The sequence below is a fragment of the Mastomys coucha genome, unplaced genomic scaffold, assembly GCF_008632895.1.
Source record: "Mastomys coucha isolate ucsf_1 unplaced genomic scaffold, UCSF_Mcou_1 pScaffold10, whole genome shotgun sequence".
Taxonomy (NCBI): Eukaryota; Metazoa; Chordata; class Mammalia; order Rodentia; family Muridae; genus Mastomys; species Mastomys coucha.
Window position 1 is genome coordinate 1,367,846 of NW_022196892.1, and position 24,229 is coordinate 1,392,074.

General features: G+C 38.8%; 1 long non-coding RNA gene across 2 annotated transcripts in view; it reads left to right on the forward strand.

Moving 5' to 3' along the window:
• LOC116072978 overlaps nt 1-24,229 on the forward strand; it is a 154,786-nt gene that overhangs the window by 108,243 nt on the left and 22,314 nt on the right. The gene's annotated exons all lie outside the window — the stretch shown is intronic.

The following is a 24,229-nucleotide window of genomic DNA, read 5'->3' on the forward strand; positions in this document are numbered from 1 at the left end:
CTCTCTCTCTCTCTCTCTCTCTCTCTCTCTCTCTCATTTTTTTCAAGACAGGGTTTCTCTGTATAGTTCAGGCTGTCCTGGAACTCACTCTGTAGACCAGGCTGGCCTCGAACTCAGAAATCTGCCTGCCTCTTCCTTCCAAGTGCTGGGATTAAAAGCGTGCACCACCACTGCCCGGCTATAACACTTCTCTTATCATTAAGTGTCCTGGAATGACTAGAACCATATACACAGGGGTATTAAATATGGTTGAACTACTTGCCAATCTATGCCACTGTAACTCAGTGTGGGTGGGCCACAAAACTGAATTAAGGGATAGTATATAAGCTAAGACACTCATGAACATAGATAAGAGTACAAATGAGCAAAATAGGAAAGCCCAGAGAGGAAGTAACAAGAGCCTAGAGAGAGGAGACCCTGCTTCACCTCAAGGTTTATAAATGGTGTGAATTAGAAGGCATGACAAAAGAGGGTGACTGAAAAAGATTAAAGATAATTTTTGGTAACACTGGATGATCTACGATGGTAAGCTACTGAACTATAGTTATACACCATCTAATGAAAGCATTCCTAAAACTATCTTGGATAAAAACTGGTTTCCTCACAACAGCCACAAATTCTTATTGGAACCTGGTCTCTGAACCAGCCATAAATTCCTATAAAGTATGATTATGGACTGAAGGTTTACTATCTGACCATCTAACTGCTATCTCTCTGATTCTGTGAACAATGCTTGCTTGCGGCAGACATGCAGAGCTGCCTTTCTGTATCTGTCAAAATTATGGTTTTTGCCCTCAAACCAACTGAAGGTAGAGTCTGCTTCCTTCTAATCTTCTTGGAACAGTCCTGCTTGTAGCTAAGAGAGACCCCATTTGACTTATTCAGGCCTCTCTGGAATTATCTCTTCAGCTACCCCATAATACTACCTCTGTTATAACAAAGGACTAAAAATGTAATTGTTTAAATAGCACTGAGATGTGGCACAGAAGTGTGGGAACTCTGCACAGTTCAGTTAATCTCTTTAGCTTTCCCAAGAACACAAATGTAGATTAACAGAAGAGAAACACCCCTTTTTATTAACACCTAGAGACTATCTACTTTGAGAAGAACTTTTGAGTCTCAGGCAGAATTCAGTTTCCAATTACAGTAGGCCTGATATTCTAGTTTCCTTCTGGACTCCAGTTAACTCTTCAAAACCACTCGTCTTCCTTACCAAGTGCCCTTTTGTCTCATATATCTTCTATAGGATCTCTGTGGCTCCAGGCAAAGAAAGATCTATATTTTAAAAGGCTCACATGATTAGTTTGATCTATGTAGATAATTTAGGATATCTCTCTATCTTCAAATCCAAAATGGAAATTATATTTGCAGACTCTTTTGCCCTGTGATGAGACCATTTACAGTTTCCATAGATTAGAACATGGACCTACTTGGAGACCATTAAGCCTACCATATAGTAGGAGTACAATAGTACTACTGCATACTGTGTACTGGATAGTAAAACCAGGGGGATCCTTAATGAAGCAGGCAGAGGCGAGTGTACCTAGAGGGGCAAAGTGGGTAATGGGACTAGAAAGCTAAAGTGATTACCCTTTCAATATATGCCCACAACACTTCATAGACCCTTGAAAGGTAAACTCATGTCTCTTGTGTTTTCTTATTTTCTCCTTGAAATCAGAGACCTGCCCTTATGCTAGTTTAACTTTTGAAAGTAGATTCTTGCCTTCTCTTCAAATTAGGTGACTGGTTCCACCTCTATTTGAAGTGTGATTGAAAGAAAGAGATAAAGGTCTATGGTAGCAAATAGCTCTGTAAGTACAGATTGGGAAGAGCATTTTAACAAGACTCTTGTTAAGACTTAAATCTTACCCCAAAGACTACTTCTTTCCCCTTCATGCTTGCTGCTTCTACACTTTGAGACCTTGCACCACCTTGAAGCCTTCTGCATCTGGAGTGGTTGTTATTGGCAACTTTGAGAACTTTTAGTCTGATATATAGTTGTCCAGCTTTCCAAGTCACTCCTTGTGCTTCCACACTGTAAAAAAAACTTAGACATTGACTAAAGTTTTGGCCTCAAGTTACCATCTAAGAACTGTATGGCTAATGTACTTTTTAAATATGGCTAACATCTGATTGCCTGTTCTGAAAGTCAGTTCCTCTGGACTGGATCGTTTTAATTTAACTTCTTTGCAGCTCAATATATTCATCAATCCAATGGAGACACAATCATTTAGAGTTCTCTGCCCTCTGGATTCCTGCTACATCTTGCCTGGACTTTCATGAGTGTGTTTATTTCCCCCACTCACTTATATAATTATTATCAATTTTCATGATAATATCATTAGGTGATAAAGTATGTCTTTTCAGTTTTGTGTCTTACACTGAGTTATCTTGACGTGAAGAGAATAAATGGACAAAATGTGATTGTGTAGGTAAGTGTTTGGAACTTAATTACTAAATAATAATAAAGGAATATGAATTCATATTTTTCTCAAAATCATTGCAGTCCATAGCATCTTATTAAATTAAATCAATTTGATCAATATAGAAAACCTGATGAAATTTTATGTGTGCATTTGCAATTGTAGTGTGTGTGTATGTGTGTGTGTGTGTGTGTGTGTGTGTGTGTGTGCGCGCCTGCATGTAAAAATCAGAGAACAACTTTGGGGTGTTGGTTCTTTTCTTCAACTACATGGAATAAAGCTCAGGCTTGAGGGTAAGTACCTTTACCTACTAAACAATTTCACTGTCCCTTTTTAATTTTTTTATTTTACATTTGTCTTTCAAACATATATATTTTTACATGTGTATGTAAAAATAGAAAGACACCGGTAATTGGGATCCCATCCATTGGTCCCTCCTCTATCCTACTTTTCCCCTTTCATTGAGTAGCAGCTTCTGTATCTATGCTCTGAACATATGTATCAGTGTAAGGATTCCTCCTATGACCCAGGGATCCAGGTTTCAACCTGAAGTCATTGCTTCTCTACTTATTTTCATTAGTTATTCATCATATAACATCTCCTAAGACCTCTTCTCTTGATATCTAACATCTGAAATGTTTTATGTCTTATCAATTATTCAAATATATTTTGAGCAACTTCTAAGTTCTGGGAAGGTCAGAACCATTACAGCCTGAGGGCAGGAGTTCACTGTTTGATGGAGAAGGCCGATGGTTAAATAATACCATACTATTTGTATGGATTATTATTGCAAGGGACAGAAAGGGGATTGTAGGAGCTCAAAGCAAAGGGATTTTTATATATTGTGCACCTTGCATTTAGTAGGTGCTCATTATATACAAATTGAAAGTGTCCACAATTTCCCCCTTAAATCTGACAAGTCCATGTAGTTGAAAATAAACACTATGGTTGATTGCTTTTTCTTGAGTTTAGACCAAACTCAGTCAAAACTTCCCAAGACATCATGCAGACTGAAGGGCTTTCTTTTTCTTCAGTTGATACCTCCAGCACTGCCCTTGCCAACTGAAGACCTATATCTTTTGCCCAAGGTCTCCAGCATCTCCTGGCAGAATTAGTACTGTTGCTCTAATAATAGCTTAAACTCACAACCCAAGCTAGTGTATGCACACCGGGCTTGGTTGCAACTAAGAGGTGCTCTTCATCTTTGTTACAGCATTCACCCAGTATTTACTTTTTACCTTATTTGCTAATGTTGAATTAAACAAAAATCTAAAACATAACCAGACCTGCCTGATTTTTCTGACAGAAATGTATTTAAGCAGTGAGTGAACAAATCAAACTATTTTCCTTTTTGTTCTCAGTTGCCCAGAAATTCTGATTATGTTATGAAGGATTAAAAGAGGTGCTATTGGCATTTCTCAAAGTTTCACAAATGTATAAGAGATCAGCTATGGGGTGTACGACTGAAGGAAGTCTCCTGTACCACCTGGCCATCCTTTGTTCCCTCTCTTCCTCAACTTTCCCTGTTCCCCTTGAAGCCCTAAGTACATTCATTTCCATTCACTAGGGCCAAGGACGGTGTGCCTTCTAGCTCTGTGCCACTGCACCTTCCAGAAATAGCTGAGGAAGAGGGGAAGAATTAGATGGCTCTGATCTTTTGCTCTTGACAAGCTTCCTTGTGCATGATGAAATATAAATAGAATAAACCACGATCCACTATTAAACCTGGAAGAGAAATGACACTGAGATTCATAAATTACCGTTACATGTATTTTCTGCAGTGATTGCAGGATTAAGGGGATGGGGTTGGGGTGGAGGGGGTGCCACTCACCTAGAGTTAACAGTGACAAATGGTCTCAGAAGAATCATGTCATCCAGTGTTCAGTGACAACACTAAGAAAAACATTAAAAACATTAAAAAATGTATAATCCTGAACGCAGCTTTTGGTGAAGGGACTTTCTTCTCTTGTCCCCCTAAAAATAAAAATCACACGATCTCGTAATTGCCTGAACTTCTTGACATACTAATTAACTCTGATTTAAAACAGCCATTATTTTCAGTTAAGCTTAGTGAACATTGTCTAATATTATTATGTGACCATTAATATGACCAGAGAAAAATGAGATAAGAGAAAGAAGAAGGGAGTAATTAAGATGAGTAATTTGGTAACACAGTTGAACTAGAACAGGTTGGTGACTCTGCAGCATGTGATAATGTACATTATCAGCATAATTTATGTTTCAAACTAAAAGACTTTACTTGTCCCCAGGCCCTTTTATGTGAGAGTTTTGTCATTTTGGTTATTGGTAAATGGAGTGAGAGGTTGAGAATGAGGCTTAAGAACTCATGGCTAGATCTCTGCTGGGTAGAGATAATGAATGTTTTATAAAGATACAAGGGGAAGACTCATGGTGCACTTACCAAGGTAAGGTACAGTGGGGAGGTGGGCTTAGAAAACTACAATTGATCCACTCAAGGTACAATGTGTCTTCTGTTCTCTTCTTTCCTCCCTTCTTCCCTCCCCCTCTTCCTTCTATCTTTCCTTCTTTAGATTTTTTGAGATGATCTTGTTATATAGGTCTGGCTGTCCCCACATTTATGATTTTCTTGCCTCAGTCTCCCAACTAGGTGTGTACATGTCCATTTTTTCTTGTTCTAAAAATGAAAATGATCTCTGCCATGTCATTGACGCATTTTTATCACACTTTTGTGATGATAGAAATTAGCATTTTATTTGAGTCATGAAGTATTTCTTGTGATAACAATATCCTTCCCCATGCAAATGGAGACATGACAGACTCTGAATGACTTACCTGCATGGCTCCACCATCTGGATAGAAACTCATTAATTATTCATTGAGTGAGGCATGTTATTATGTGTTGAATTACCATAATTGCTGGACCTTAACCAATTGATGAGAGAGACAAATCTTAAACTGGAAAGTATACATTCTCATTGCAGGAATCATGAGATAAGTTAGTAAACACAGAAATAGTACAAAATCCCACAATGATAAATACAGTGAAACAAAAAGCAGAAGGAGGTGGGAAACAACCTTAGATAGAAATGTCAGGAGAAGAAAGTCTGAGGAGGTAATATGCAAGCCAAAGACTGAATGATTGAATGAACTGTGCATCAGTCAGCTTTTTTTTTCCAGTTACAAATATCTGAGACAATCAAGCTATGAAGAAAAAAAGTTTATTCTGTTCATAGTTTGGCCCTATTTCTTTGGCCCATAGCAGTAGGGGCGTGTATCAACTTGAACATTTAATCTTGTGGCTTTGAACAGAAGGTAAAGAGGAATAGTCCATCTCCCTTGAGGGCAACCCACCAGTGACTTCATACTTCCTCCTAGGTGCTACCTTTGAAAAGTTGTATTGAATACCAGTGTGTTGAAAATCCAGAGACAAAGACTTGAAAAGGCATTCCAGATCTGAACTATAGCAAGTATATTATGATGCAAGAATTTCCAGACTAAAAGAAAGATTCACAGGGCATCATGACCCTGGTGTGTTCAGGGAACAAGCAGGAAACAGAAAGATTCAAGCACAGGAAACTAGTAAAGGGCAAAGGCAAGAGGAGACATTCCAGGGAAGGAGATGATGGAAGAGTTCCTTGGCTATGGTACAGCTTAGTCTTGTACATAGGCAGCAGAGAATAACACAATCTGACAGGTGCCATCAGCTGTCCTCTGGAGGAGAGCTGGTTCAGGAGGCTGCAGTGGCTTCTAGCCCAAGCAAATGGGAATGGAGAGGGAAAGACATTATTTGGTGTAGGAGAGCCAAAGGTCATGGGTATTGGTGATAGAGTGGGCAAAGCAGCAATATCCCTTATGGTTGTGGCCAAAGCTACATAGGGTGGTGCTTGGAACATAGGTTGGGGAAGAATGAAGGAAGACAGGTATTAGTTGGGGGCAAGAGAAGAAATATACAGTAAACCCAAAAGGTCGTGTGTGTGTGTGTGTGTGTGTGTGTGTGTGTGTGTGTGTGTAGCGAATGTCTTCCTTGATTGCTCCGTTCTTTACCTGTTGAAGCAAAGTTTCTCACTGAATCTGGGGATCATCAGTTTGGCTTGGCAATGTGTCTATTGAGATCAAGAAATCTGTCTGTGCACCCCAAAGCTACCCCCAATGCTGGAGTTCATTATAGACAGATACCACTGTACCTGATCTGAACTAATCACAATTATGTGCTAGGTACTTTTCCTGATATATATGGAATAGATTTGGTTCCAGGTAATAATTAAGTAAGTAGAAGTAGTTTAAACAAATAAGGACTGGTGCTTCCACATTACATTTCCTACAGTCATGTGCACAAAGCTGGCTTCAGTGAAGCCATGAACCAAGCAATCTTTGTAGTACTTTATTATGGCACCTTTAGCTTGTTGATTACAGCCTGAGAGTACAATAGAGTGGGAGGTTATATGGGCTCTGTGGATAGCAAGAACATGTATTCTTCACTATTGAGACAGGGTCTCAGGAATCCCTGGGTACTTCAGACTTGCTATGTGACTAAGGATGCCTTTGAATTCCTAATTCTCCTCTGTCTCTGAAACTCTGAGGCTGGAATCATGTTCCATCATGCTAGTTTTATGCCACGTTAAGGAACAAACTTAAGGATTCATGCAATGCTAAGCAAATATTCTTCTGGCTGACCCACACCCACTGTCTGTATCGACCATTTTCATCAAGAAAGCAAAAATTTCAGTAGCTGTTGTTATCAAAGATTCCCATGCAGTCTCCTTTTGGAATGGGGTTACAGGATAACCCTCACTGTAAGAGAGACTAGAAACAGGGATTTTTAGCTGACCTCCTGTACAAACTCAGGGCTATGTTAGCAAGGGAGAAGGGTTACTTAATGAAGTATTGGCAGCTCTCAAACCTGTCACCCACTACATTCCAATTTAGAAGGATTCGAGCAGGTGAAGAGGAGAGGCCACATTCTAAAGCCAGATGGGATTAAGAAATAGCAAGTATAGACATCAGGCAGAGTTCAAGTCTGAGCTAAGCAGAAGATCTTGTTCCTTCTCCATTCTTAAAACATACCATTTCTTCTTCATTTACCTGGTAGCAGATTAGCAGAGGCAGCAGACTGGACAACCCACTCTTCTGAGACATCCCTTGAGGCATCTTTCTACACTATGGATTAACTCATAAAATTGAGTGGAATCACAAATGCCGTCCTTTTCTAGAATGTCCTATTTCCCTTTGTATGGGGGAATGCCCTTCAGGCATTCCTCGAGTCAGGAGGGTTCTTTTGTCATGAAGTCATCATGTTTATACCCCCTCTCTATTTCTATCCTGGTTCAAACTCCCTCTGTCATAGGGTAGAGCTAGAGGAGATGGTGGCCCTAGTTCTTCTGAACTTGGGGACAATACAATGTGTCACTCCCTATTATGGAAATTATCATTAATTATGCGCAGGAACATCTTTGACATGATGTAGTGTTTTCATTGTCAAAGCCAAGAATGGGCTGATAATTAATGGATGCCCCTCAGAATATGACAAAGTGCAGTGTGGAAAAGTTCAGAACTTTTCTGTGAAAAGGCACAGAATATTGAATACCCTAGAATTTCTCAACCTTAGTTCTCTCTCTGTCTCTCTCTGTCTCTCTCTCTGTCTCTCTGTCTCTCTCTCTCTGTCTCTCTCTCTCTCTCTCTCATGCATACACATTCTCTCTCACTACCCTCTTTCTCTCCTGCAGAGTGTGTGTCTCTGTGTGTGTGTGTGAGTGTGTGTGTTAACTTGAAAAATACAAATCAATTTTTTAAATTTACAAGTAGCATTTTAGGGCTTGGTTTTCATCTATGATTCTAGAATTTCGTATGGGGCCTGCCTCCAGACAGAATTAATCTTTGGTGCTATCTGTTTCCTTTTAGTATGTTATACTCTGAGACAGCTTTGCATCTAGGTCCTCCCGGAAAGTATGCCATTTTCTGGAACTTTCTCAACCAGTGTCTTATCCATTACAACAAGTGTTCTAAAAGAAAGCTGTCTAAATATGATATGGGGTACCGTTAGTGTAACCAAGAAGCCAGCCTTTATCTAGAATCTGCATGTTTTCATCTCGTTTGTTTTGTGGTCTTCTGGTGGCAGCATAAGTCCTGTAGCTCACAGCATCTCACCCCATCCAAAAGGACAGAGGACAGAAGGGCAGTGCCAGCAGGATCCACTTCCTTGTTGTTAGCAGAGAAAATCATTCCATGGAAACCTCCAAATGCTATGGCAGAATGAATTAGTTTAATAAAATTGGACTTCTAGAAGCTAGAACTGAGGAGAGAATGGATCGTTGTCTCACTTAGCTGGGTGTTACTTTGTCAAGGCTAGTGTATTATAGGTGAGCAATGTACACCTCCCTTGATTCAGTGAGTTAGTCTTCATATATTAATACCCATCGCAGTGAGGTATGAGCTCCAAGAGTGTGAGTCCTTTTAAGTCTAACACTGTGAACTTGTTCTTTGTGTGGGACTGCCATTGATGCCATAGTATCGTTTTCTGTGACCTTCAGTAATAAAGTGTTGGTGCCCGTTGAAGGTCATTGGGAGCTTCCATCAGCAGGTAAAGGTAGGGAAGGTCGGTGTCTATTTACCTAAGGAGAAAGAATACAGAGAATACTTGATCTTTGCTAGAAGCCCAGCCACTAGCAATATTTTGTGAAAAATATCAAAGCAGTGTTAATATAGCCATATGGGTTATGATAAAAATAAAAGTTGTCATTATAATCAGAGCACTGACACCCTTTCCTCAAAGACTAATGATTATTTATGCCAATACCTCCTTAACTTATTTTAAAAACTGATACTTTCTACTCAAAAACTGTTGTCTGGCTTTTAAAACACCTCTGGTCCTTTTCTTTCAGTTTTAAGTTAAGATAAACCTAAATACAGTGGAATGTTCAGATCTGAAACCACCCACTTTGATGAATGTGCATGAAGGCACAGGACAGTTATAACTGTCCATGTGTTCCTTTTCCTATTATTCCTTCTTCCATAAGCAACTAAAAATCTTATTCCTCCCACCAAAAGTTATTTGGGGATTTCTTATAAATAAATTCATATAAATTTTATTTTATATTTCAGAAGAGAGCTTTGTCGTTTGGCTTTTACTTAGCAAGCCTTTGCCATTGACCCATCTACTAAATGTGTCACTAGATACTCCTTGTCAGTATTTGGTCATGACTCAGTATTATTTGTGTACCTGGTGTCCTGATGCCAAGTGCCTGCCTTGTTTAGCTTTAACTTTTTATAAATAATCCTGCCGTGAAAATTTTTATAGGTGGTATATTTGTGTGTATGTGTGTGTGTGTGTCTGTGTGTGTGTACAAATATTAATTTTTAATTTCTCTTGGGTATAGAACTAGATATAGAACTGCTGATCATAGACTATTATATGCAACTATTGTAAACAATAGTTGGACGGTTTTCAGTTTTTGGAAGTGAAATGGAATTCTAAAACTTAGAGGTTGTCTCACTTAGCTGAGCAACGACTGTTATAGCAGCAGCAGCATATGCATGCTCTACTTGCTCCCAACCCCACTCAATATTTGCGATGAGTCACCTTTTTCATATTTCTGTATACGAGTTTTGTCTTATAACTTGTGTTTCATTGACAGTAGTGATGCTTCACCTATTTTCATCTATTTTTGACATTTGTCTGCCTTCTTCCATAAAAATCGCTTCAAATATTTTGTTCAACTCTTACTGGGAATACTATGTTTCTCATAGCTGTGAGTACATACATGACAAGAAGTGCTTTAAGGAAGGGTTTCTTCTGGATCACTGTTTGAGGGATAACCCATCATGGTGGCAGGAGCTTGAGGTTGCTGGTCAGAGTATTGACAGCCAGCCAAGCAAAAAGAGAAGAAAGCTAGGGCTCGGCTTGCTTTCTCATTTCCATATATCCAGGGCCCCAAACCATGGAAAGGTGCCATTCACATTGGTGATAAGTCTTTCTGCCCCAATTAACCTTATTTAGATAACCTTCAAAGACTGCCTAGAGGTATGTTTCCATGGTGATTTTAAATCCTGTCAAGCTGACAATTTGATGACAGTGCATTATTTGCCTTTTTCCTAAAGGCAAAGAATCTTTATATGTCATGCATATGATTCCTTTGTCAAGCATATGCAATGCAGACTTTTGGTTTTCTCTAGTCTGTGGTGTGCCTGATCATTTTCCTTACATTGTCTTAGTGCTTGGAAGCCCCTATTTTAAACAATGTCCAAATTTTCAAGTTTTTCTTTTATAAGTTATTCTTTCTATTTTCTGAGAAATCCTTGTAAAATCAGACTTATAACGATAATCCACTTCTCCTAATCATTCTGTTGTTTTACCTTTTATATTTATGCTTATGGTGTATTTTGTATTATACTTTGGTGTGAGATTAAGATCTGACTGTCCTCTCTTTGTTCTGGTATACAATATAGTAACGTTTGGAAAATCTGATATGCTGTTGAGAGTCTGTTGGTCTTAGTTTTTGGTCTTCCTGCCATTCCTAGTGAGGTAGAAAATGTGGGCTGTTTAGTAGCTAACAGCATAGTTCAAAAGTACGAAGAGCTACAGGCAATTAATGATTGCTGAATGAGGGAAAAATCAGTCTCTACCAGGGATGTTTCCTAGTTGATTATTCAATACCAAATGGGAAGCCCTAAAAACGTAGATGTAAGCAAGCAACACTAAATGTATCCAGCAAGATATTTATGTATTTGTTCACATATATGTATGCAGTGATAATAAAGAGAAGATGCCAGGAATTTGAGAAGGAGTAAGAAGGAAGGAGGTACAGGATGGGGTAGGAGGAAGGAGAGGGTAGAGGGAAATTACCTAAATATTTACATACATATGTAACATTTGCAAGATAATCTTCTTCCATTTCTTCATTTGTGAAACTGTACTATTGAATCATCATGTTAATACAAATTATTTAAATGTAAAATGAAACTACTCTCCATGATATGTGTTTGAAGAAAAACTGGAAAGAATTTGTACATGAAAACACCTGGTGCATACTGACCACTGGATAAGAGCTATAGAACATAAGAACAGAGTCTAACTCTGCTTTTTCCTATTCTTTTGTAATTTTAATACTATTCATGAGTTCTTACTTTATGAAGATTCATAAGATTAAGGAAGGAAACAAACCATACAAGGCCTAGGAAGGTCAAAACTTCACTGAAATTTACAAGACTCAAGATTTTTCCTTAATAGGCATGGGCTTTCCAGTGATGCAGCTGCTATTAACTTGCTGGTCCTCCTTAAAGGAACCCCAATAAAATCATTGATTTGCCAAGCTAGACTAGGATAGACGAATTTATTTTTGTCTATCATCAGTGGAACAGCAGCTAAATAGACATTTGTTCTTCTCTTCCCAGGAAAAGTCATAGAATGGTGAGAGAACCTTTTGGGTACAGAGGACAAACAAAGACCAGGATGATGTGTTCTCTGCTTTCATGGAGACAGTGAGGGAGAAAGATGATTTTGTTGGTTCCTTGAGAGGGAAGGGTCCTCTCCTGACCTACATAGCTCTGACTCAGGGCCTAAGGTGCCAGATGATCATAGATATCAAAGTATCTTCTAGAGTAGATAGCAAAATAGCCAATGGCTCCTGAGCTCTTTATCTTACAATGAGGAGGAATGAAGATGTGGACAAAGGAAGTGTGATCAGGGAACAAAACAGAATTTGTCCAGGAAAAGTGAGAAAATGAGAGAGGGAGAAGGTCCTAAGAGATGGAAAACTGTGGAACTACTGCTTTTTTGATTTTTTTTTTTAAGAAGTCAGAAATGAGACAAATACTGTGGACACTTTATTTTGATATTGGTTCATCCTTTAGGCAAGCCAATTGGGTCCCCCCAGTATGGATAATGATCTTATATTGTTTGTGTAAAGCTTTCCTCAGTAGGACAGCTGTCATGTATGTCATGCCCTGCCCATCCTTTTTTGACTTCTTTTTTAGATGTTAACCTCAGCTTCTCTGTTGGGCACTTTCTTTGGCTTTGCTAGCTACAAACCTTGCAGATATTGCTGGTCTGTGACCTTGGCTGCTGTCTTGCTGGCTGTTAATTATAAAAATAGGTCTTTGTTCCCATTTATATGATCAAGTTTTAGTCTTCAGAGAAGGCCTTTTCCCCTACCTGCTGCACAGAACAACTCTTGCCTCTTCATGACATGTGGTTTGGAAACTGCATAGAGTTAGAATGGTCAGGAATCCTAGAGAGGAGTGAGGGAAAACTTCAAGGAGGATGGGGGCTGAGGATATGGGGAAGAATGTTAACTGTTTAATGGGTGATGAACTCATTAAAGCTAAGCATGCCAGATGTGCCCTCTCCCCTCAACATCATACAGAGTGTGGGTAAAGAAAATAAAATCATTATCGGGAATCTGTAATGACATTGAAGAGAAGAGACAAAAATGAGTACTTATCAAATAGGTGGTCCCCAAATGAATGAATGACTGAATAAAAATATGAAATAAACTTATCATTGAGAAAAAAAGTATAGGGACTTGCTCAGCTCTCTACCCTACATTTACTATTGATTCAGGATTTTTTGAGAACTGGTTGTTTGCCACAGTCACTAAAATACTAGCTAAGTCCTATGTTCCCCATGTGGAGTCAGGGAGACTGGCCAGAAGGGATTCTCTGAATCAGGTTGGGTATGAGTAGGCAGAGGGAATGTGCCTTACCTGAAATTGTAGAAGTTTTGCAAACTTAAGGAGAGTATCATTCAGGGAGGATGGAGCAAGACTGCAAACCACAGCAGCACATCCTGAAGTTCTCCACATGGAAGAAAAGCATAGGATTGAGGGAGCCAGGAACAGATAGGCCAAGTCACTGAAACCAGCTCCTAAGCCAGAGCCAGAGGCAGCCATCTTTATGTTGAGTTGTGGGTTCACCTGTGCTGGAAGTAGATCAGCTGTGATGAAATGTATAACTCAGTGAGGATACTGTCAAATGTCATACTGAAAAAAGTTTCAGATAAGACTGTAGATCAGATAAATAGCAATTTTAGAGAGAAGAGTTTCTGTTAAGCACTCTGAAGATGATTCTTTTCCCATGCTTAACATGGCTTAGGAGAGGCCTAACTAGGCTAGCTCTTGGTATTTTCTGGGAGCTGTGGAGAATGAGAACAAATGAGAGAGACAGAGGGATGCTTGGCAGAAGTGCAAGAGAACATGGAATACTGCCTCTCTAATAATCCAACTCAAACGTGGTCTTTGCATCTAGCTGCACTGGTTTCTTAGGCAATTATACATCTAGACACATTCCTTTCTTGAGATAACAAATTTCCATAAGACTTCCATTCACCGTGAGAGACATATTTCCCTTCTTTATTTTAGATTTCTGTAAATACACTGTTTTTAATATTCCCACCATGGTGTTATATACCTTTTCTTCCTTAACCCAAGTCTCCTATTCCTAATGTAATCTGAGAGTGGATTACAACACACGCAGACACACACATTCAGAAACTCACATATACACACTGGAACAAAAATTTTTACTGATGTATAAATACACCCCATGAATGAAGCTGTGTGGAGAGAAATTTTGAGAACCTGTGAGATAACTCTAAGTGAACAAACTTGTAATCTCTGTTTCTCGGTAACATGAGTTGTTCTTGAAATGTACTTTTCTGCCCCTCCCACATGTAATAAACAGGAGTGGGTTTATATCCTGTTACCCATCATCTTACCCACTGTTCTTCCAAATGATGCTTTCAAGCCCAAATTTTCCTCATGACTATAAACAGCCGAAATGTATGTGACCTTGTCTTTGTGGCTGTATACAGCTTGAACTCAAGTGACCTTTGCCTAATGCTCAGAATATAAATATTTCTGATGGCCTGAATAAAGATGCCTATTGCATGAGACTTTAGCCTGTCTAATTTTCAGGTCCAACTGTCCCAGGGCCACATTGCCAACTGGAGCGGTAACAACTGGAATGTATTAATTGATTCCAAAAATGAAGATTACTTCATTTGAAGTGATACAAAATGGATTTTCTTGAAAAAAAATATTTTGACAGGAAAATACGAGGTTAAAAAAATCCAAGGACAGTAAATTTCTGTTTGGAAATCATTTGTTGAAGAACTCACATTTAAGAGAATTACCTGCTTTATACTTAAATATTAAAGTAGATTCACTAAAAAAAAAAAGTCATACTATAAATAATAGTGAAATCAAGATTACCATGAAGCTTACATGGGATTTTGAGTTAACCACCCAAACTAATTAAGCAAAATTATCCTAATTTGTTTATTATGTTAATGATCTGAATTAATTTATAGCAATTTAGCCGGTATTACTAGAGATTTATTATGTTTCCTACTAAATGACTTAAGAGCTATAAATCCCATGGTTAAATGTAATTAGTGTAGACATATTTATCGAAAGAGATAATTACATCTGATAAAAGTTCTTCAGTTAGGCTTAATTAAAACAGATTATTCCCCCATAAATGAAAAGCAAATATGGTAATTGCTGGGTAGATTTTCATAGCAAAAATTACTATCTCAGCATTTAAATTTTCTGAAATGGGTGGAAAAGTAAACTATGTAACTGATTACCTCCCAATAAAGTATGATTAATAATCCCTGAGAAACAGGCATTTTCCAGGAATAAACATCCTGCTACTAAATTGCTATAGGGAGGTCTCTGCTTAGGAAAAATACACCATTAACTGAGTTTTCAAGTAGACCATGACTGTTTTCAAATATAATGAATAGCATTTTAAGAAAAAAGTTCCAGATAAGATTGTTTGTAGATCAGATAAATAGCAATTTTAGGGAGAAGAATTTCTGTTAAGCACTCTGAAGATTATTCTTTTCCCACAATAAGTTATGTTGGGCATGATTATACATGCTCTGACTCTATAAACTCTAAAGGCAGCAGACCATTCAGGGCTCATAAGCTTCAATGGACAATTTACATTGTAAATGTGTTTCTAGTACATACATATGTGCATATTAATATGGAAAATCCCACACAGGGTGCTTTCCTTAGTTTTCTATTGCTATAATAATGAAATATATGAGGCTAAGTACTTTGTAAATAAAAGAAGTTTAGTTAACTTACAGTCCTAGCAGCTCAAGGGCAGACTACCAGCGTCATCATGACTCTGATGAGAGACTCATGGTGAATATCAAACCAGGAATGTATATGCAAAGAAATTATGGGATGAGACTGGAAGCCAGAGTGGAGATGGGATGAGCATATGCTTCCATAGCAACCCATCAGTGAAAAACTAACATAGGCTCCAGGAGGCCTACCTGAATAGGACCATCCCCAATGACCTTAGGTACAGTTCAAAGTTTAGCATCCCACCATCTGTAAACATAGCCACACTACAGACCAGGCTTCTAGAGCAAGAAACAAATGGGGTATAAACTAAATCCTAACCTAAGACATGCTTTGCATCATTTTATATTTAGTCAGTAGTTTTTGCCCTTTAAAAAGTTTTTATATAGTTTTTGAGAATTTTCATATAACATGTTTTGATCATATTCTTTCCAGTTCCCAAATACCCAGATTCTCCAGTCCATGTTCTGTCCACCAAAGTTCATTTTCTTTCTCTTTCTCCCTTCCTTCCTTCCTTCCTCCCTTCCTTCCTTCCTTCCTTCCTTTTTTCCTCCCTTCCCCCTCTTTCTTTCTTTCTTTGTTTCTTTGTTTGTTTGTTTGTTTGTTTGTTTCTTTCTTTCTTTCTTTCTTTCTTTCTTTCTTTCTTTCTTTTTTTTTCTTTCAAGATTTATTTTATATAAGTGAGTACACTGTAGCAGCCTTCAGACACACCAGAGAAAACTATGGAATCCCATTACAAATGGTTGTGAGCCACCATGTGGTTGGTGGGAATTGAACTCTGGACCTCTGGAAGAGCAGTCAGTGTTCATAACCAATTCTCTACTCCCAATGCTCTTTCTTTAAAACAAACACCCAAAACAGCAAGCCTACACACCAAAACCAATCCTGTGTGCACATGAACACATGCTCACATGAGTGCATATACAAATACATGTGCGTGCACACCAACACGCGTGCGCGCATGCGCGCACACACACACACACACACACACAGCCCACAGAGTCAGATTTATATTGACCAACTCCTTCTGGGCATGAAGCTTGACCTGGAATTTGGTAAATATACCCAGTGTCACTCCAGTGGAGAAAAATGCTTTGTTCCTTTTCCATTTTACCCTGAGCATACCTGATAGCACCTTGGTATTTTCCTGTGACACTGTTAATACTGAAATGCATCATCTTATTTGTTGCTGTGTTGGAATGTTGTGGGCACATGTGCACATGCATGTGGAAGCTGCTGTTGTTATAAGGTGGCTTCCCTGATTAAACACCACTTCTTTTAGAAAGACAAAGCCTCTCGATGGGCCCAGAATTCACCATTTCTGGCTAGTCAGATTGCTCTGAGCATCTCCCTTCTGCTACCCAAGTGCCAGGATCACAGGTGGCCATCATCTAGCCTGGCTTTTTTGGGGGTTCAGAAAGTCAGAATTCTGCTGTGGCAAGTGCCTTCTTCATTGAATTTCTTCCTTGGTCCTTGTTTTTCTACACTTGTGGACAAATGGATGGAATTAAAAAATACCATCCTGAATGCTGTAACTCAGACCCAAAAGGACATGCATGGTATGCACTCACTAGTAAGTGGATATTAGCCAAAAAAGTACAAATTACCCAAGATACAGTCCACAGAACTCAAAAAGATCAACAAGCTGATGGGCTCAGGTGAAGATGCCTCAGTACACTTGGGAAGGAGAAGAAAGAAACCACAAGGTGGAAGGCAGGGAGGCACCTGGCCTGGAAAGGGGTTTGTGGAGAGAGGGGTACATGATCTGGTTTGGGGTTGGGGAAAAGGACTGAAGCTCTGGGGGCCAGCAGAAAGAATGAAAACTGGTGACCTCTGTAGGTAGGAGGTTTGGGGGAACCCCACTTTCCTTTCTATACATCTGTAGTTACTGGATTCTTCTATCTACCCAGCAAGATAATTATATAGGGTTTTAGAGAAATTCAAGGTCATGAGTTAGGACTTCAATTTCTATCATTGCTATCTTGGCTCATAATACATTTCCCCTATAGTTTCTTTAATGTATAGAGGGCTCATGAGCATAAAAAGATGAGTTTAGCTACATTCTGAGGTAAATATAAAGTAGTAAGCAAAACCTCACCTTCATGATGATCTGATGGAAAATTACACCCTAGAAAGCATGCTTTTAGGAGGAGTTTAGTGTTAAAACAAGAAGCTGGGTATAGTGGTTCTGCTTAAGAGTCGAGTAGACACAATGATCACCTACAGACCAGATGCCAACAGCATACCCTAGTGTCTGCAGGAGGACATTCTTCAGGCAGTGACACACAGACCAGCATCTCCCACCACTGACCATTTTGTAGAGCTGCATCAAGTGCCTAGAGATCCTGCGATTGTTTTCATGCCTTGGCTTTTGCCACATTTAAATAGTTGCCTTTCTCTGGAGACCTCAAAGTGTTATCACAGACAGTATTGCATTTCTCCTTACAATATCCTTTTGCATTCTGCAGAGCCCAGGTGATTTATCAATGTCAGGGCTAAAGCTAATATGTGGTGTGTTCTCCTAGAATTCCATAAATGCCTACACTCAGGCTGAGGGGGTTTGGGTGGGCTAAAACAGAGAAAGGGAGAGGAGGCTGGGGAGGTTTTCAGGAGCAGCTCTCCTTTTTCCTTCATGACCTCAGAAGAGTTTTTTTTTGTTTTGTTTTGTTTTGCTTCTGTTGCCTTGGGAAGAACAACTGAGTTAATATTTTAAAATGTTTAATGAGTGGTGTGTATAGGTTACTACATTTTTGCTATACTAGAAGGTATGCTTAATTTAGAAGATTCTAAGTTGTGTTGATCCAATAAAACTGAAGGATATTTCAAACATTATCCTTACATACAGCTTAAATACCACAGTAATACACTCAAAAGGGTGCTCAGGTTCTTAATATGGATTAAGATATGAGTGGAATCATTTATGGTGGCATCAAGAGGGCTCTGCCCTGGGAGCAGCTGCAAGTCAGTTTATTGATACAGGAACTTAGGTTGTAGTGCTAAATGAATACTCAAGTTTCTAAAGCTGAAATGTAAGACACATTCAACCAGACAGGCACCTGAGTTAGCTAGTGGCAAGTGCAAGTTCATGTGGATGAGTTATAAATAATTTTGTAGTAAATACTACTCCTTGATTTTTTCTCACTTTTAATTATTTCTTTGAGAATGTTGTATTTTGATCACAGTCACACCTCCTCCAATTCCTTCCAAATCTATACTTCTTTTCCTAACCACTCAACTTTGTGTCTTCTTTTGCTTTTGAAATTTTTAATTGTGATCTCAAGGGTAGTAAACTTTTGTTATAGATGAAAGAGCAGCGCTATAAGTTTAGGTAAATGCTATGGCAGGTTGTAAGCAGATGTAAACAAATTTTACCTAAAGGACTGCTACAATCCTCATGTTTCAGCCCAGGTCTCAGGGTTCCATGGTGTGTTCACAAGAACCCCAAATCCTTGTGTATAAACAATGGCCAGAAACTTAGAATCCCAGCAGGAAGCTCAAGATCATTTGAGCAACAATCATGTCTGGGTTCTATGACATTGCTGGCTTTCAGTTGCCCTGTCTGGGAACATCCAAAACTATATGTCCTCAGGTGAAAATAATGATAATATGAGAAGCCATCCCAATGGAGTTACATATTCATGCAGTTTAAACAGTTCAAGGTTGTAGGAATCCCAAGGGGTCTTCAGGATACCGCTTATGTATGTATAACTGAGTGATAGCTATATTCTTGCAAGACTTCATGTTGAGAGATCCTCTACAAGAATTCCTTGTAGCATAAATCAATAAAGCATATGCAAAATGATATGAATTGATTCTGGAATAGGCTAGTAGTTTGGGTTATGGGTTGAATACGGGTAAATGTCAGTAATTATCCTGGCTTATACCCGGAGATCCATTAACCCTCTTCTGGAGCCTGCTTTTCACCTAGTGCCTTCCTATAGGGGCCAGGGTGAGATGCTTCTGGTTATACAGGGTTTTATATTATTATTAAGAGGAGAAACATATCTACCAATAGCTATTGTATGCTATGTCCAAACAGCAACCCCATTTAAAATCCAATGTGATCCTTTGTTTCATATTCATTGCTTGCTTTATTCTGGTTCTGAATACCAAAAGATCAGTGTCATTATCCTCAAAATAAATAATGAATGTCTAATCTGTTTCTTTTTTTCATAGAAGAATCATTTATTTTCAATGATTTTCTCTGCATTGCTCAGAGGTTTTCATCATTAACTTCTGCTATTTCCAGAACATAGTTTGCAGCATAATGACATATCAAGCATCAGATCTCTTGCCTGAAACATGTTAATGCTATTGTCCAATTTGGCTAAATTATCGACTAGTTAAAACTTCAGGTATAACTAATTTAAGGGAGTCAGAAAACTGCTGTTTTCTTTATTTGACCACTAATCTTTTTTTTCCATTTGCTTTCTATTTCAAAGGTATTAGGAAAACCCCATATATCCTGGGGAAAAACATCTACTACTTCTTCAGGTTAAGAAACTCATTAGCTATTCATGAGTTTAAAATGCATTATGCACTAATTTATTTATCTCCTTAAAGTTCAGCCTTTCTCCTTGGGATGTTTTCTCCCCAAACTAATTTCTTGAAAGCAAAATCCAAATACATTTAGCGTGGTTGAATATCACCGACCGTGATGCCTGACCTCATGACGTTTAACGTTTATTACTCTGAGGTGCAGATGGGGAGTGTGTGGATTTTGTTTTAATCTCTGCAATTCTCTTTAAACCAACTACTTCCACTTTAAATATGAAATTACAGCAGTAACTTTCCCTAATGTTAACAGTGGAGCACATGAAGAGGAAGAAATTCGTAATTTGTTTAAAGTAATTCCAACTGTTTTATTGCCTTCCAATCCAAGATAATTATGTATAAAGAAATTTGTTTAAATTATTGACATTAATTCACTAACGAGAACTTTAAATAATAATTTCATGAAAGGGAAAATTCAGGGAAGTCCCAGAAACAAACAAGATTTAACAACTTATTAAAAGTTTTCCTGCATTATCATGAATCAAAACTACATTTCTGTAATTTTGGTAGTGACAATATTCTTATTGCATAGCATGGAGTTAACATATGTACAGTATGAGACTTAATAAGTATATATATATACATATATTTCAGTTTTATTAAAAATGGCTAGGTAGACAGCATCTATGTATTTGTTCTATATAAGAGCCATTGTGAGAACTTGTAAATGGAATCCTTATCATAAGACATTCATTTGGAGCAGGGAAGCAGCCTATTTAAGATATATGTATTTAACAAATTGTTAAGTACCTGCTATGCTAAATATGGTGGCAGGTATAAAAACCCCAGTTCTGCCCTTACAGTGCTCATGTGGGAGTAGAGGAAGGCAAATGATCATCCATCTCAAAATATGGATTCTAAGCAACAGTGCTCTGTAGAAATGTAGAGTTTCAGGGTGGAGAATGGTGTTGTGGGCTATGTGGAAGGAATCTCATAGAGACTCAATGAGATAAGTGATTATAAAAACTAATTATTGGAATACTTTTGTTTGAAGCCCAGTGTCTTGAAGAATTAAAGATAACCTGACCATCTCCCACACACTGATAAAAGGGCAGTAGCAGATGCTGCAGTAATGTCAACAGAGGCTAGCCCATTTGGACACATATCTAGGATTCTGGGTTTTGTTTGAAACATGCTGAAGGTTTGAACTCGAACTGGTCAGGCCATGAGTAATAATGAACGCAAGACACCAGGGGACCCCTGGAGGAGAGCTTCAGTCAGTGTTTTTGTATGGGAATGACATGATTTGGGAAGCCATGATCTAAACTGATTCTGCACCACTTACTTGTTTTGTCTCAGGTTTCTATAAATTGGGCGAGGTAGTCCTTTCCAGGCTAATATCTGAAAAGAGCACTTTTGACCGTAAAACATTTCTTCAGTGTCACCTCTGTTTTACAACCCTTGCTGAAATGCTGTGAGTTCTTAGTACCTCATGATTTTAGTGGGCCTGTTATCATAACAGAGGTAGGCAGAGGTAGCCAAAGTCAGAGATAAAGACATAGTAAAGCAGGGAGCTACTGAGAATTATAACTGCTCCAGGAACAAGTGGTCCATGCAAGGACCAGTTAGCTTCAGAGTGGTTTGAGGATTATCTTGACCACAGGGTTGGGATGAGAGATGATCCCGAATCAAGGCTTTTTCTCTGTTCATTTACCTTTCATTGTGTACAGTTCTCAAAAGAATAAATTTTGAATTTCAAAACCTTTGTCTGGCTTCTGGCATATAGAAAATATGAGTTGCTTCAATAGCCTACTGTACTTAAAAATCATCAAGCTTCAGTGTCTATTGGAAGTAACACTGTGGGCGTGTTTGTCCTTCCCGTGTCATGGCTATTATGAAACCTTGTCTGTAGTACTTGTTTCTTTAGAATTTCCTTTCCAGGGCTAAAGCATTTTTCTGACTCCAGCTCTCTGTACAGCAAATGAAATTTGCATATGGTTGCTGTGCCTCACACTGATGTTTCCCCTCAGTTTTCATTACGTCTTCCCTAGCAGATTAATATTCATTGTATTATTGTTGTTGTTGTTGTTGGTTTCTCCTTCCATTGTGAACATTGTAGACACCTGGAAGATCATCTGGGTCTATAAACACCTGACATGACTAGGCTGAGACCAGCTCCCATTCTATCATTCCCAAGATAATGGGACATAAGTCTAAAACAGTAATTTTAGTAATAGAGCCAGAACTTAAAAATTGATATTTTTCTTCAGGTGCCCATAGTGAAGTGATCCTGTAAATTAGCAATTTTCTACAGCCAACACCCAATGTACAACATTGATGAGTTATATTTATTCTCAGTATTTACAGATCTTTTCAAATGGAGGCATCAGAATTCACCACTGAGCCCTGTTCTGCAACCATGGTTTGCACTAAAAGGGATTTCATATAAACACATTCCAAAGCTAATTCTTCAGCACAAGTCAATGCACACAATCTGAGCACATAATCATTCTTGAGACTAGGAAGAGTATAGGGAATAACCAGGCAGAAAGAATTCCCACTGAAGGTAGTTTTTTGAGTTACTTTGTGAAAACAAAGCAAAACAAAACAAACAAACAAAACATGAAAAAAACCCTCAGACTTCTCAAACAGCACAGTGGGGGAGGCTGACTATATTATCATGAATATACTGTCAGCCAGTACCATGGAAAAGCAGATAGTAGGGCAGGCATCCACAGGAGGAGAGTATTCTCTGCTCAGCAAACTCTATGGAGGTTGGAAATGAGCTCTGGAGACTGAATATGGCACTGAGTTCAAGGTGCAGTAAGGTGTTGGAGATTGGTTCGAATGCTTTGATTGAATTGGGAATCTGCATGTCCAAATGTTAAAGGTCCTTGTCCCCAAGTGGTTTTTGATTGATCAATAAAGATGCCAGCAGCTAATGGCTGGGAAAAGGGAGACAGGGTAGGACCCTGAGAGTTCCTCTGGCTAGGATGCAGGGGGAAAGAAATAGAGGATCTCCAGGACTCAGGGGGTGGGGCATAGACAGAGAAGAAGAGCTGAACGGGAGAGAGCCAATGAAGCATGTAAGAATTCAGTAAGTGGTCACTGCTCATTTCCCTGATTGACTGGGCCTGGAGTAGCAGGTTTAGAAGTGTCAACATTTTAAAAATAAGCTTGTGTGTGTGTGTGTGTGTGTGTGTGTGTGTGTGTGTGCGTGTGCGTGTGCGTGTGCGTGTGCGTGTGTGTGTGTGTGTGTGTGTGTGTGTGTGCGCTGGAAGCATGCAATCCACCGGGAGCAAATTAATGTATCCAAAACTTGTGCTACAGTAAGGTGAATGATCATGAATGACATATGGACCATTATGCCATAGTTTTCTGGATGAAATTGGGATAGTACCAGCCCCCCATCCATAAGCTATGACAAAGAGTAGAAAATGACAGAGTTGGCTAAGCACTGTCATCATTGACTATCTTACTTTCTCCAGTGCTATTTCCGCAGACTGCTGAGACATGTCATCTACAACATAATTATTTGCTGAGAATGAAAGTGGAATGGGCTCTACTGATCATTTGACAGCTTTCCTTACATGTACAGAGGTGGCCAGAGTAAACTTTCCCAACGTAGGTCTTATGTCACTTCTGGGTGAAAATCCTTCAGGGATCAAGTCTGTATTCGTTAATTTCATGTCTCCATTGGAAAGTAACTTGCACTCGGTTTCACAGATTCAGTTATTATTTATCACTGTGATTAATTAATTACATGAATAGTTACTACCTGTCAGTTTAATTGGCAGCCTCCACAATTGTGTTGGTTAGTTTTATATCAACTTGACACAAACCAGAGTCATTTAATAAGAAAGCTTAATTGAGGAAAATACCTCCATCAGATTGGCCTATAGGTAAATCTGTGGGGCATTTTCTTGATAAGTGATTGATGTGAAATGGTTGAGCCCACTGTGGGTAGTGTCACTTCTGGGTAGGTGGTCCTGGGGTATGTAGAAAGCAATCTGAGCAAGCCATGGAGAACAATTCAGTAACCAATATTCCTTCCTGGTCTCTGCTTCAGTTCTTGCCTCTAGGTTTCTGTTCTAACTTCCCTTAATGGTAGTTTATGACAGAGAAATATAAGGCAATTAAACCTTTTCCTCCCCAAGTTGCTGTTGGTTATGATCTTTTTCACAATGATGGAAAGCTAATCATGACAATAATCTTACGGGGAACATTCTTCTGCATCTG